This window comes from Micromys minutus, assembly GCF_963924665.1.
Source record: "Micromys minutus genome assembly, chromosome: 2".
Classification (NCBI taxonomy): domain Eukaryota; kingdom Metazoa; phylum Chordata; class Mammalia; order Rodentia; family Muridae; genus Micromys; species Micromys minutus.
In genome coordinates, this window is record NC_137971.1 from 6,468,320 (window position 1) to 6,484,280 (window position 15,961).

Sequence of the window (15,961 nt, forward strand, 5' to 3'; positions counted from 1 at the left end):
ACCCCCTTTACATCTCTATTTCAAATCTCAGATGAATTTCCCTGATATCTGGTATGGACCAAAGTTACAAATCCTAAAGGCACTCTCTTGAGAAAGTCACTGTGCTAGCCTTTATCCAGGGATGAGTTTTCAGCACTAATTTACCAGGCTAAACAGCTCACCTTCCTTAGATGGAAGAATGTCTCTGTCTTGTCTTCACCCTGACAGGGCCTCATGCAGAACCAGTACTCAGAGAGTCTCTGTTGAAAAGCCTGTTTTGTTTCTGTTTTTGTTTTTTTGTTGTTGTTGTTTTTGTTTTTGTTTTCATACCTCTCTTGCACACTGCCTTTCAGGAATATCTTTTGACAGTGTTTAAACTATTTCTTTCCTACTTTGGTCTTCCCCAGAGAAAATATCTGAGATAGTCTCTAATGAACTTAAAACTTGACTAGTCAAATCTTAAGTGTAGGAAGAGAGCACAATGTCGGATGAACATTGTTCTCCAAACAAGCAAACAAAAGGAAACTGATCAACCCCACTGCAGAGGGAGCCTTAAGAAACTAGCTATGGTGGTACAGACCTACATTTCAGTACTTGGAAGCTGGAACTGGATGATCTGAGTTCCAAGCAAGTCTGGGTTATATGGAAAAGACCCCTTCAAAACAAATACAGTTAAACAAGAAACTAAGTATCTATTTTAATAATAGTTTTTAATAATATTTATTTAATAATAAAATAATAATAATAATAATGTTTAATGAAATAATTTTAATTAAGTACTTTTATGTTGCAAAGGTAATTAATTGACATTCCTTTGACTTTTACACACTCACAACAAGATCATTACATAGCACTGCAGTATTTCCCAAGTGAACTTTTCATTTTAATCAGATCTACAAAGCACTGATGGGTGACATATCCGATCAAGCCACAGACTTCTATCAACCAGCATCAGTGTAGTATAAGAAGTAAGTACAGGAACTCAACAGCCTTCTCTCAGTCTTATGAGCAGCTACATTTCTGGGGAAGAACCCCCAGGCATAATTCCTTGCCAAGAACCAGGACGCTACACCTCTGATTCTGCATCAAGCATTATTCAATCTTTCCTTTTGATATATACCTGAATATAGCCAAATCTGCAAAGTGTTCACTTAATTGTCTAGTTAAACCATAAAATGGATATGCATTTTCAGGAAAGGAGACTTTGTCAGTTTTAGCAGTACCTTTGACACAGAACTCAGCTAAAGTCCCAACCTGTGAGGATCAGGGGAGCCACAGAGGTAAAGGAGGAGGCACACCCAGCTGGAGCCTATTTTGACCCACACAGCTAGCCACTCACTGGATACTTTCTGGAATTTGACATCAGAGCTGTACCACCTGGTTATGGTCATCATGATGTACAAGAAGGCACAGCAGAGCATCATGTGAAAAAGGGGGGTAGCTATACTGCACCCCCTCCTTCTCATTGTCTACCGCCCGCCAAAGCTGTTCATCTTCATCATTGGCTCCACGTGGTATCACCAAGGATAACACTGTCACTCCAAGAGAGTCAGCTTGTTAACTAGGCCGTTGCTCGAAGTATGGATGCTAGAGTATATAAGGCATATAACAAAGATAGTCAGTCCCCCAAACCATTCAGATTCATGTAAAGTGTCCATTCTCTGATGGTGAAACATAGGCAGGAGCAAGAGTAGTTGAGTTTTCTGGAGACACAGTTGGTGAAGTTAAGTGTGTGGTGATGCCCACAAGGGAGGGGTTGCAGGTCTGCTTAGGTTCACTGGTCATGGCCGACCAAGTGAGGGGAAAGGTGTACACAGGGATGATGGAGGACTGCAGGAGGCCAGAGGGAGTCTGATGTTCCTGAACTTTGGGGAGGGTGGGTACAACAGAAACCGTAACACAAAGAATCAGGTTCAGGCTGATGAAGACCTTGTTTTCTGTGCAGTCGTCAGGTTTGGTGTAGAAGATGTAAAGCAACACGGCAAAGACAATCAGAGGATCTAGGCTTGTAAAGGACAGCAAGGCAGCATACCGGAGCCCCACCTCTCTTCGATTTACCCATGATGCATTCCAAGTGTGAGCCATGTCTACCAAAAGCACCAGCTGGATAAAAATGAAGAGCGTGGCCCCCAGCATTCCAGCACCGAACCAGACTTCAGTGAAATGACCCCGAGGGATGTAGAAAGATCCAACCGTGACACCAGTAATGGCAGTGATGTTGAAGAACCAAAAGCCATTGTGTACCGCTGCTCTGGGATCTTGATCTGTTTTAACTTTTAGCATGAGCAAAAAGAAGCCAAAGAAGAAAAAAGATGGCCACAGCAAAGTTGATCTGACAAAAAGCTTTAAAACCGACCAACATATCACAATCTTTCTCTGCCTTTGTATCAAGCGTCTTGATTTGAAATCCTCCTTCACAGAATCCAGGCATCTCCTTCAGCTGAGTTTGTATGTCTTCTGTCATCGTGATGGAAGACACAACCATGCCAAGGATGAGAACAGAAGCGTGGGTGAGCCGAGTCACAGTGGAATTGTTACTGACGGGACAGCAACTGTGCAGCACATGTGATGCACCACTGCATAGCATGGAGCCCAGCTGGCAAGGGAGAACACGCCAAGGATGGCCCCCAAGGTATTGCTGGAGCCAGGACCCACTGCTACCAAAGGCTTCCCACACGGTAGCCAAACTTAATGTGTTTAAACCAATAAAACTAGATACTGAGTTGATATATGATGGTTAGAAATTATTGTTATCTTTGCCAAAATAAAGAAACTGTCCTAAAAATGTGGTAAATTGTTTACCCTCTGAGCTACTGTTTGCTTGGGCATTCCTAATGAACAGCCCAAGAATGAGAAGATGAAAGAGAAGAGAAGGAAGGAGCAGAGAACCAATGGTCCGGAGGTTCAGTGGTCAGGAGCAAAGAATTGATTTCCAAACTGAATGCACACATGGTGAAGGAGAATCTGGAATACCATACCATACTGTGCACACAGCGATGAACGTTTTTAAGGACAAGGAACCAACTACATGGTGATTATGGAAACCCCATATCCAGGGAACACAGGACATGCTAATAAGCCCCAATCTTGCTAACCGGAAGGAGCACTCTTGGCAAAGTGGCCTCATTTAATGGTTATTAGGGATTCATCTCATTTCACATACTTTGAGCAGAAAGTATCTCCCACTACAGTGTTGATGCTCTATGTGTGTGCCTGCAGTTGAGTGGGAGTTGATGATCATCACCGGCTGCCCTGCACACGTACAGTGTTCTAAGTGTAGGAAAAGTAACGCGTACTGTTCCCTGTGAGAAAAAGACCCTGATCCTCTTTAGGGGGGGAAGGGCAGGAGTGGCATGGGGTCAGACATAGACTGAGTACTCCAGAATCTATGGCCATGTGGAAACACTATCACGGCGCCGTTGCTGCTTCTTGGAAATATTTCCTTCCTTTCCTTGGAACTGGAGTTTTAATAGATCGTTTGACTTGAACTCTGAGAATTTTTATAAAGCTTTTGAATGGCACGATAATTATGCATAATTAGGGCAAATAGTATTAGACTCAGATACATGCATACACTGAGTAATAATCATACTATGATAATTTAGATATCATCATGTCAAATATGTCTGTGTCGCAACACTGAAACAATTCTTTATTCCTGCTATTTTGAAATACATAAGGCACTATTGTTGACTCTGGGCCTCTTACTATGTAGTAGACGACCAGAATCTATCTAACGGAAGTATGCCTTTGTACCCATAGACCACCATCAACCTCAACACTTCGCAGTCTCCCTTCACCATCTAATAACCATCAATTTTCTGCTTCTACCAAGGTCCTGTTCTTCATTCTCTGCTTCTGAGCCCCTAATGAGGCAAGGCTCTCCTCTTCTCAAGCCTCCCAGTCCCCAGTGAAGAGCAGATGAGTTAAAGAGCAAGAGCCTTGGTGTGAAATCTGGACCAGCTCCTGCTCAGGAAGCCAAGACTAGCTTTCTCATTCCCTGTGAGCTGGCTGGAGACTCTCCCTTTCATGTTCCACGTTCTCAGCTTTCTCTGAGTACCAACTCAGTTTGCCACCTTCAAAGCAAGGTTATCTTGGAAGACTCTAGACCACATTGTGCCTCATCTTTTGATCCACAGCCGTGTACCAGAGGAATAAAACACAACTCTCTGATCTACTAAAACTCTTGAAGAGCTGTTTCCATTAATCAATAATAATTTTCTTTCATGCCATTTGCTCTTGCAAATGAAAAATTGAATGCTAGGGGAAGTTTAGCTATGTAAATGTTCTAATTAGTTAAAATTTCATTTGATTTCACTTGTTCATATGAATCTGTATTAATAGAAAAACTTTTATTGGTAAACTCCAAGTTTAGAGAACTTTACCATTTCAAGTAGAAGAGTTGCCCAGATTACATTTATTAACTAAATTTTATTAAATTTATTGAGTAATTTAACTATTTTCAATGCATGCAAGGAATTCTTATTCATATGAGATCCCTTAAGCTTTTGGGGACCTCCTAAGCCCACACAACCTTTTTCAAGTATAGTGAAAATCACAGATCTTCATCCCCAGAAAATGTTCATGTTCATGTGTTTACTTGCTTTACCTTGTTTCTCACAGATCTTTAAAATACATTGGTGGCCTCTAGGGTATCCAAAAGGCCACAAAGTAAATATAAGATCTAGCTTAGATGGTCAGTCACTGGAGATCATTAATCAAGAAACCAGTCAATCTGTACCCTCAGTGGTTTCAGTGTTGACAGTTAACTCTCAAGTTCCTGAACTTTCAAGAGAAACCACTCCTATTGAATTTAGGAAACATTTACCAAGATTACAAGCACACATTAACCAAAGTAAGCATTTCCTTCCTACAAATGGGATACATCAGAAACTATCTTTCTAAACATCCATGGAGCACCTGAACCCCAATATCTACCACCTGAATTTTTTATCCCCTGACTCATGGGGGTTTCCTAGAGTTGCCCAGAGGGATAGTGCTTCTCATCACAATCACACTGACACTTTAGAACAGGGAGGAGTGAGAAACCACTAAAACCGGGAGTGAGGGGGTGAGGAGGGGGATGTCTTAGAGGAGAAGGACAGGGCTGTGATTCGTGGCTCCTGTTCATTCATTTTCTAGATATCGTGAGTATTGGGCGGAGTCAGTGAGCACTTCCCTTGCCATCTGAGGAGAGGTAAGAAGTATCTTTCCCTGTGATTATTTCAGATGGTTCCTGCACACTTGAAATTTATGCAACAGAGATCTTTTGTTTTTTTTTTTTTTTTTTTTTTTTTTTTTTTTTTTTTTTTTTTTTTTTGCAACAGGGATCTTTAGCAAAGATGTGTCACCGAGCCAGCTTCCTCTTTATCAACATACAGACATAGCAAGATCAGGATTAGTGACAACATTCCTTTCTCTTCCCCAGATTTAAATGTCACTAGCAGTCATACACAAAGAACTATATAGTTTGTCTATGTTGCCTGTAGCCAGATTCTCAATTTCCATGGCTAATTCTCATTAGAGAGATGCAGTTCAATATTCTTCAGTCAATAATAGATAAAAATAGACAAAATCTGTAGAAACATAGAATAGCTGGGCAAAATCAACTTGATTTTGTTGACATTTATGGTATTTTCCACCCAACAGCAGCAGTTACCAAATAGATCATACGAAGGATTACAGACTCTCAACAGGAAAAATAAAGTATTAGAATTTCTAAGAAGGGAAGAACAACACAGCTACAAAAATGTATATCTCCTGACACTTGGTATCAAAGAGAGAGAGAGAGAGAGAGAGAGAGAGAGAGAGAGAGAGAGAGAGAGAGAGAGAGAGATCAGCAACAGAATGATCTCTGGGGAAATTTTCTTCAAATGCTCAGAAAATAAGCAGTATCGTAAAAACTCATAGGCCAAAAAATAAATCAAAAGGAAATTTGAAAAAAATATTTTTACTACAGGAAAATAAAATGTAGCATGCAAAAAGTTTGTGGGGTGGCTAAACAAATACTTAGGGAACAATTTATGATATCAAATGACGATATTAGAAAACGAGCAATGTCTAAAGCATATGAAGTCAGTTTTTAAATTTTATTAACTTATTATTAATAATAAATATCATTTATAATATACAAAACAAATACAAATACAAATTATAAATATAAAAAGTAATGAATAATAAATATTCATGATTAAAAGAGAAAACAAAACAAAAAATTTTAAAAATCAATCGACAAATTCACATTCATAGCTAGTCTAATCCAAATCTCAGTGGTATTTTTTGCTCTCTTTAGTGTAACTACAGAATCTACCTTTCTATCTATCTATCGATATATATATATATATATTCCTCTTCCTGTTTCTCTCTCTTCATCTCTCACTCCCTCTCCCCCACCCTGTCTCTTTCGCTCTATCTCTCTTTTGTTCTTTTAGAAGTCTATGAGCCAGTTCTATAATTCATTCAGGTACTGAAGAGATTGCCCAGCAGTTAAGGGCACATGCTGTTCCAGCAAATGGTCTACACACTGTTTTTCCAGCACCTATCTCAGGATGCTCACAATTATCTGTAACTTTAGCTATATGGGATCTGACACTTTTTTATGGCATCCAGAGAGACTTACACTCATGCCCGTGCACACACACACACACACACACACAGAGAGAGAGAGAGAGAGAGAGAGAGAAAGAGAGAGAAAGAGAGAGAGAGAGAGATTGTTTATATTAGGAGAGATACGTGAACATATAGAATTTTAGTTATATGCATACAACATTTTTTTAAGTTTTAATAATTTTTAATTTTTTAAATTCATGCATGAATTCAAGGAACCAATGATGCACAAAAACTATAGAATTAAATAAAACAAAATAACTGACATTACCTGATTTTCAGTATCAATATACAGATATAATAATTAAGTCAGCATGGTATTACTTTAAACAGATAATCTGTAAATTTATATATCCTCTTTTTGTCACGGATTCTATAGTTGTAAATTCTACCATTTTCTAAAATTCACAAAGGAAATGAGGAAGGTTCTTTTTCGATTTTATTTAGTGTGTGTGTGGTATGAATGTATATATATATATATATATATATATATATATATATATATATATATATGCTTATGTATGTTGGTATGTAGACAGACCTGTATATGTGTACATGGGTGTGTGTGTTTGTGTGTGTGTGCACATGTGGATATATGTGCATGCTTCTGTGAATGCCACAGGTTAGCATCCCTGTCTTCCAGATGACTCTCTGCCCTATACTTATATGGAATGAGCTGTAAGATGATATAGATAGGATCTGTCATTGAACTTAAAGCTGCCAGTCAGGTCAAGCAGTTTGCTCATTGGATCCTCATCCCTGCCTCCTAAGTCCTGTCATTCCGAGTGATCCACCCTGCCTGCCTGGCATGTCTCTGAGTCTGGACTCCTATTTTCAAGCTTGCCAAGTAACTTACCCATTGAGCCATCTCCTTCGATCAGAATTCTGACTGTTCATTATCTTAACTTCACAGATAGATGTCTGTCAAACATCACTCAATTCTTTAAATGTATGTAGTTTGCTATATGTCAATAAAAACACTTGGAACTTTTTAAAATCAATAAATATGAACACCTGCTATTAATCATATCGACTGAGAGTTTTACATTCATTTTTTAAAATTTGAAAGCAACAAAATAATGCTACAATACCATCAAACACCGATAGCCATTAATATTTCTAGTCAGCCAAATGTGTCTGGATGTCTGTTTTCATGAGCACTCAGCAGAGAAGGTTAATCCAGAAAAGTCTTTGTCTTAGATCCTTTTGTTAAATTTCAGAAACATTTAGGAGGACAAATGGTTTTCCATATATAAAATTTTAACTCGTGTATGTATCACCATTATTGTCTAACCCAGGTATTTATCAGAGAGAGATACTGGTTTTGAAAGCAGTGTAGAATGATGAAATTGGGCCCTCCTGGATTGTCAACTAGACATCACTAGGAACTGAGAAATAGCTTGATATATAATGTATAGTACAGATAGTCATAGATTAGATGATATATATATATATATATATATATATATATATATATATATATATATATATGGGGGAATCATTACAAATACAGACAACGTAAGTATATACACTCATAGTTCGACGCCGTCATAGACCCATATCATACATGGACTAGTATACATTCCTGATTTCTTATCTCTGTTTTTATGAGACCTTCTTAGTGGTACCATCCTCGTATAAAAGCACACACATATAGATCTTAGTTACCAACAGTATTCTCCAATAAGAAGAACTTATTTCTCTGGAGAAATGGCTGATTCCAGAAATGTGCAGAGAAAAGCCCATGTCCCTCAAACCATAATGAAGGACAGCAAACCATGGGGTCCTGTAAAAGGAACTCAGAACACAGCCTGAGAGAAAAGTCAACAGCTAAAGCTGAAAACAAACAACAAAAGAAATAGCATAGCACTGGATTCCAACCCAACAACAAAAGTGAGCACACTAGTGGATGCTCACTAATGTAAGTATATAATTGAACACATAAATAAGGCTATACTTTTCTTGAAACTTCAAAACAATATATTTATGCATTCTCTTATCCAGAGTGTGAGGGTTGAATGATTCTCTAACCTTGAATATTGACAAATTTTAGAAGCTCACTTCTAAGAAAAGCAAATATAGGAAGAAAAATATGGTTCACAATGAAAAGGCCTAGTGGGAAATGTGTTCAATATGCCCTGGACACAATGTGATAAGATGAGGCCTTTCAATTCTATTGTATTCTCTAAAATTAATAACTTGAGTCTGTGGAGGAAGAAAGCATCCTAGAATCCAGCCACAGACCACCATACAAAATACCTGACCATCACTCTTTACAACTAAGAGAATCATCTTGCAAAAACTAAGGCTCTGACGTGGGTCAGAGGAGATTGGGAAGGTGTGTACCGTGGGCGAGATGCAATTTTCTAGGGAAGAGTCTGAATCAATCGGAAAAGTCTGCAAGAAAAATGCAGTCCACATGAGAATGACGTTAGCACCAAAGACAACAGAAATGCCCTGGTTACAACCTTTGTTTTAACAAATGAGCAAGGATGCAGCTGTTCATATCAGGAGCCCGAGCAGTGGTCATGCAGAAGAGCACTCTCTGCACTAGACTGTTTTCATTAAATCCAGAGTTACTTCAAAATAACTTTCAAATTTTATCTTAAAACGTGCCTGCTTCACTTGAGTGCCCAAAACAGAACACTTATATCACTGCTTCAAGGTTCAAGAAATATAGTGGGAGAGGAAAGGGAAGGAACATCAGAGGTGGATAACAGGAAGGGGGGCTATGGAGTACCATCTTCTGATCTTCTGGGTACAACAGCCCTGCAGTCATGACTTTATGGTACCAGCAGTTTCTGTGCCCTGATCTGTGCATTCTGAAACATATAGCCAGCCAGCCATGCATAAAACAATGGTGTGTGGATGAACCATTAGCTACTGGTAGCTTCTGGGGGAGGAAGAGTTCTTTTCATTGTGTATCCGCCAGTAAGCCTGCCAGGCTCCACTCCGATGGTAATGGGTATGAATGAATGTCCTCATTTCCCATGTCATTCAGACATCCAGTTAAACAGTGAGTGAGAAAATAAATGGAGCCAACATAAGACCTGTAGCAAGGAAGAGGGAGGCAAGCATGGGAGGAAGATGAGACAGGTTGGGAGGTCAAAGCAATCAGATTGCTTTATATCCATATGCATGAAACTCAAAAAAAAATTAATAAAAAAGTTTTATTCAAAAGGCCAGCCACTCATAAAATTGGTTCAATTAAAACAGTCACAGCAGTGACAGAAGGTTGGTGTCCAGAAACTGCTCAACCGGATAAATGGATGCTGAAATTTGGTTCCGGCCCCTGGCATAGAGAACATTCTGCCCAGGAGGTGGTATTTATGTGTGCTCTGTTGCTAGCCCTAGGACCAAAAGTAGCATCTGCTCCTGAAACGGTGCTGGACACATCTGCGGTCACCTGTTAGAGGAGAGATGATCTGGGACAGACGGTTGTCACATCTCTCATGATAACCTGGCAACCAAGACTTGGGCTTGCTGATGGTGGATTTCAGCACAGATCTGCCAGTCTGGTGGAGGCTAGAGGTGGGTGTTGAGCTGTGTGAATCTTTCCTAGCTCATTGCTCTCATTGCTCAGCTAGCTCGGTATATTTAAATACATCAATGACATTTTTTAAAAGGGTACATGTATTTACATGTTATGTCATCTTTCCGGAGAGCAAAATTGCATGCTTATTTAATTTGCTGTCTGACACTTAGGCTATCTTTTATGCCGTCTGCATCTCCAATCCAAACAGACAAGCCACTCACCCAGAGAGGTGCTGACAGCAACCAGTTTCACTACTTTTACCTGGTAAATCCCTATAGGTTTTAGGTTTTAAAGGAGGAGTCTGTTTCAAAGGGTATAAGTTGCAACTTCAAATATTGGTCATTAGATGAGATGTCACATATCTCATTCCAACTCCAAGAATTTATTTGTGATGATCTTCATATTCCTCTGAGTATACATATTTTTTATCGTGGAGACCAGCTTTCCGTGTGAAAGGTCTCCGCTGCATGGGAAACAGCATTTGTTCAAAGGAGAACCATGCTACGTCTGTAGTAGGGACCAATCCCACAGAAAGCAAAATCCAATTTCAAGAGCCAACTATGGTGGCATCAGGGCAAGTTTTACAAGAAGCTCTTGGAAGGTATGTGGCTCCACCCCCACCTGATGCTATGTCCCTGCTTGGATGCAGAAGCATTGCCCTCTGTACCATTCTGTCTCCCCTCCTCCACCACACCAGTGCCAGCATTGTATGCCAGACTCATCATTCTTTCAGTAACACTTGGCCCAGACTGATCAGAAGTCTCTGCACACTGTTGTTATCCAGCGGAGCCTTGGCTTGGCCTTGCTGATCTCCTACTGTCAGAAGTAAGTAAGTAAGACTCATACTTGTAACCCCAGTACTCAAGCATCTGGGGAAGGAAGATCTCTCCAACTTCAAGGTCTCCTTGAACTACAGAGTGAGACCCTGTCTACAGCCAACATTTGGATTTTTGTTTCCCTGATGGCTAAGGGTGTTGACAAACTTCAAATCTCATCTCTTTTGCCAACTCCTGGTAGAAATCCTTATATTAAGGGAGGTAACCTAGACACAGAGGGGCAAACATCACATCACATGTTTTGTTCTCAAATAGAGATCATAGATCCTAGCTCTTTGTGTGTGTCTGTCTGTCTGTCTGTCTGTCTGTATTGTGTATGTATGTGTGTGTATGTGTGTGTGTGTGTGTGTGTGTGTGTGTGTGAGAGAGAGAGAGAGAGAGAGAGAGAGAGAGAGAGAGAGAGAGAGTGAGAGAGAGAGAGAGAGGGAGGGAGGGAGGGAGGGAGGGGGAGAGAGGGGGGGCTATAGATTAGAGGGGTACCACAAGAGAAATGGGGATATTAATAGAAAAAATGTAACATGGGCACAGAACAAGGACTATTGGAAATAGATTATAAAGTGGATCACAGAGATGGAGAAAAGAGAGGAAGCCTATGATCAAGTGTATTGTATACATGTACAAAATCTTCAAAACGTATTTAAAACATTATTACAAAACAAATGTTTGAAAATTTAAAAATAAAATCTCTTCTACTAATTTAAAAATGAATTAATAATTAAATAAAACACCTTTGCTTTTCCTCTATTCAGCGCCTTTGGCTTGCCATGACAGTATGACTTCAGGGATCCATCCACTGTAAAGAGGCTTCCCTCATTGATACCAACTTCATTCAGAAGTCCATGTCCTTAGGAGATAGACGGTTCAGGAAGTTGAACATGAAGTTTTAGAGTAAGAGGCAGAGGGAAAGCAACCTTACTGCCTTTCTCTAAAGAGGGGAGGGCAGTAGCTGTCCTGGAGCAGCGGTGGAATCTATCCACCGGGAGAACAATAACAGAAACATCTTACCACATTGTGAGGCAGAGTTATTATAAAAGGTAGTGACTCTAAAACATGCTGTTGGGACATCAGGAAGTGGGAGCCAAAGCAAAGATTTAGAGGTCTACATGCAGCCATTCAGCTGTTGTGGGGACCATACAGCCATTATCACTGACATCACACTGCCTTAGGGAGCAATTACTCCAGAGACAGGTGCTGAAGCCATCAATTCTGATGGTCTTCTCTGGTTGGCATGTCATTTTTCATGTGCTGTCTTTCTTTCACAGTGATTAATCTCTACAATGAGCAATGTGTGTTACCTTGAAAGCTCACAAGCCTCCAGTAACAACTATTCTAGCCAATGGTACTTACAAAGTTGGTGTCCAAGTCCTGGGCTTGAATGCCAAAAGAACGTCAAAGAGAATGTAAGGATGTGGCTCAGTAGGTAGACTGGTCAAGTATCCACCAATCCCTGGGTTCAGTGCCCATTACTGCATAACCCAAGCATATAATCTTGGCATTCACGAGATGAGGACTATAAGGGCAGATATTCATGGTCATCTTCAGCTACAACAAGGTTGAGGTAGCCTGGTTTACATGAAGCTTTATCTCAGAGAGACAGAGTGGGAGAAAAAGAAAGATAAATGAAGGTGAGGGCAGAGGAGGGGGAATCCCAAGTACATAGAGGTTTCCTCCTAGATTTTAACCCATCTGTCAGGCATCTAAAGATGAGGAGGTAAGGAAACAGTCAGGGAACCATCTTTCCAGACTCCCCATCTCTTCACCCTATGAACTTTGTGGTGTTTACTCAATCCTCTGCTGTTATCAGTGTTGACTATGGACACCATTCATGGGCAAGTGACTAAGACATAGAAGACTATGGTCACCCAAAATAATTCTGGAAAGAGAAAGGCAAGAGCATAACTCTGCATCTTTCTTGCACTCAGCTCCCATGGCTGCCTCTGGCTGGCATTTGGCCCATATGTATTCATTCCCATGCACTCCAACCCGCAGCTCCAAAGACTCGGCATCATCCCCAACCAACATCTCCCAAGACGCAGCACAGTGGGTTGCTAGCTCTCAGCTCTCTTTCCTCTTGCCGCAGTAATTTCATCAAAGCTATGACCCTTCGGTGTTTATCTTAATGTTATGGAAATTTAACTTTTATTTCTGGGGAGTTTTCTTGGATTCCATCTTCAGATATTTGTTCTGGGTAATTATTTCCTGTTTATTCTCTAGAAGAATAAAATTGGGCACGTGTTGGGTTTCATTTGTCTGTTCCCTATCTATCATTTTCTCTCTAATTTAATTCTTTATTTAAACTTAATGCTGTTTATTTTTATTTCTGCTATCTTGCGATCTGTCTTTTTATTGTGTTCCCAGTAGAATCTCTTTTCCCTTCGGCTTAGAATGTCCTCTTTATTCATATGGCAGCTAGCATCTGCAGCACCCAGAGACACCTAGGGAGGCACACACAAACACACACAGACACACATGAGAACAGTCGCACACAGACAGACACACATCAATGCACCTCTTTCCTGAGACCTTACAACACATGACATCACCCTTTACATGATTTTACAAACCATCATTTTGTCTCTCACGTGTCAGCTCTAAAATGACAATGACAGTTTTCTGGTCCCTGATGCTGTCCAACTCTGTGCTTCTTTATCACTACCATGGCTACATTTGAAACAAACATTTTCCAGCTTTTGGGTAGAGGCTCACACGAGGAGGGTGCTGGCCACGCTCAGGACTGATGAGAGGGCTTTATGCAGCCAAGGTTCTCTGTGAGTTTTTTTAGGCTCTGCCATGGAGAAGAGAAGGGCAGCTGTACGGCTCCTCAGCACACAAAGTTGCAGCTGTCTTTGAGCATGCCCAAAAATAAAGTTGGCATTTCCCCATTCTTCTTGTTGCTTGCAGATGCTTTCCAGGAATAAGAGGGGAAAGACGCTAAGATGCCACCGCCTTGTACTCGGAAGCTTAATCTGACCCTCCTCTGCTGAATTGGATGAAGTTGATGCATTTGGAGTGCCTGGCACACTAGCATGATGACCCTGTGCTCACTCGCTAGAGTCTCAGAGTGTGAAATTGCGGCGAGCCAGAACCTCAGGCTGGTAAGGTGTATATGCCCACAGTGAAGCTGGTAAAGTGTATATGCCCACAGTGAAGCTGGTAAGGTGTTCCTTATTGACTTTCCCAGGTTCCTCTGCATCCTGGCATGGATACGTAAACAGATAACAATGTCTTCGGTCTTCAGCTTTGACTCAGGGACTATATCTGTCTGGAACTACTCAGAATTTAACTTGCTGACTTGGAGTGGCTGTAGACTTACTGTTTCAGGATCCCGGCTCCCTGCGTGGAACCTGCTCTAAAAACAGTATCCATCAAACTGTTGAAGTACTGAGTGTGGAATCCATGGTAACATAACATGGGAGACAACACAGAGAGAACTCTGTAGAGTGACAAGGAGCACTGTCAAGGCTGTGCAGCAAACACACCAATCAGCTACCATCCCTCTGGGAATGTGTGGGATACTCATGGCATTTTCATTTAAAGTGTGTGTGTGTGTGTGTGTGTGTGTGTGTGTGTGTGTGTGTGTGTGTAAGCGATAGAGGGAAAGATATGGATGGGTATGTGCAAGCTTTCATGTACATGCATACATGTCCACACGTATGCAGATATGTGCAGATAGAAGCTGATGTCATATGTCTTTTTCTTAATTGCGCTTCATTTTACTCTTGGGGCCGAGTCTCTAGGATGGAGTACTGGGATGAACAATGACATCCCATCTTTAATGTGATTCCAACGATTCCAAAGTCCCTTCCTTGAAATCGTGTACCAAGTGCTTTGTCACTGAGGCATTTACTAACAAAAAATAATTTACTGAGTTATTTACTTATAAATTATCTGTTTATTGGTTCTATAATAATTTCATAAATGTATTTAATTTAACCCCTACTTTTCCTTATCTCCCCTTTGCTCCTGTCAACATACCCTTCTTGCTATAAATCCTTACCCATATTAATGTCTTTGTATTTTGTATTATGACCTACTAAGTGGTCTAAGTCTCTGTGACTGTGGGTTTGGAACTTTGTGGGCTCCCTGGTGGGTACAAAACTGAAGTCAATGACTCCTTCTTTCCCAGAATCTGTGCTTATAGATAAGTAGGGAAGGGTAGGGACCCATGAAACTCTCATTTATTAAAGCCCTATTTAAATTCTTTAATGATAGATTTCTTGACAAAATAAGACTTTCCTCCTCACAGTAATTATGAAGAAAGTTCAAAATCCCAACAAGTGTATCTTTTGTGGGTTTTTCTTCTTTAAAGAATGAAAATTTTATACATATACATATATATGCATAAACATATGTGTGTGTGTGTATGATGCACCATATGATGTTGATGTATGTATATATAGTATAATGGCTAATCTCACTAATTAATAGAACCATGACTGTGTGTGTGTGTGTGGGTGGGTGTGTGTGTGGGTGTGTGTAGAACACTTAAAGTCATCTCCTACAGTAATCACCATATGGCATAATAAACACCTAGCATTAATTCTACCAAATAGAAAAGTCTATCATCTGATCAAGGCCTCCTCATCACCCCTTCACCCTCAGTATCCAGTAACTGAAAATCTACCTCCTGCTGTTAAGCACTCAGCTCTGTCAGGTTCTAGCCAAATGTCCTTAAGATACTGCTTTGTGGTTAAGTCATATGATCTCAGAGTCTATATCTTACAAAGAAGGAGGCTGAGTGTTGTAACAAAGTCAACATTGTTTATAAAGCAGGCTATCTGGCTAATCATACCTTGACTACACACCGAACACTAGGTAAGCACTTCAGTTGTTTCCTCTCATCAAGCCTACGGGGCAACCTCCAGCAATGTCATAGGACACATACTTCAGCAGCTCACAAAGGGGATCCTCAAAGAGCAAAGACATTGATCCTTGTTCCCAAGCTTGTGTCTACATTAGCACCTAGGCTGAGTTTAGTGAGCATTGCTCTACTGTTTGCATGCTA

The 15,961-nt window shown here is 40.4% G+C and overlaps 1 pseudogene across 1 annotated transcript; it reads right to left on the reverse strand.

The window, feature by feature from the left end:
• Positions 1 to 1,216: 1,216 nt before the first annotated feature.
• Positions 1,217 to 2,443, reverse strand: LOC308417066 (serine incorporator 3-like; annotated as a pseudogene). The gene has a single exon. The product of its transcript is annotated as a serine incorporator 3-like (transcript).
• Between the last annotated feature and the right edge of the window lie 13,518 nt (positions 2,444 to 15,961).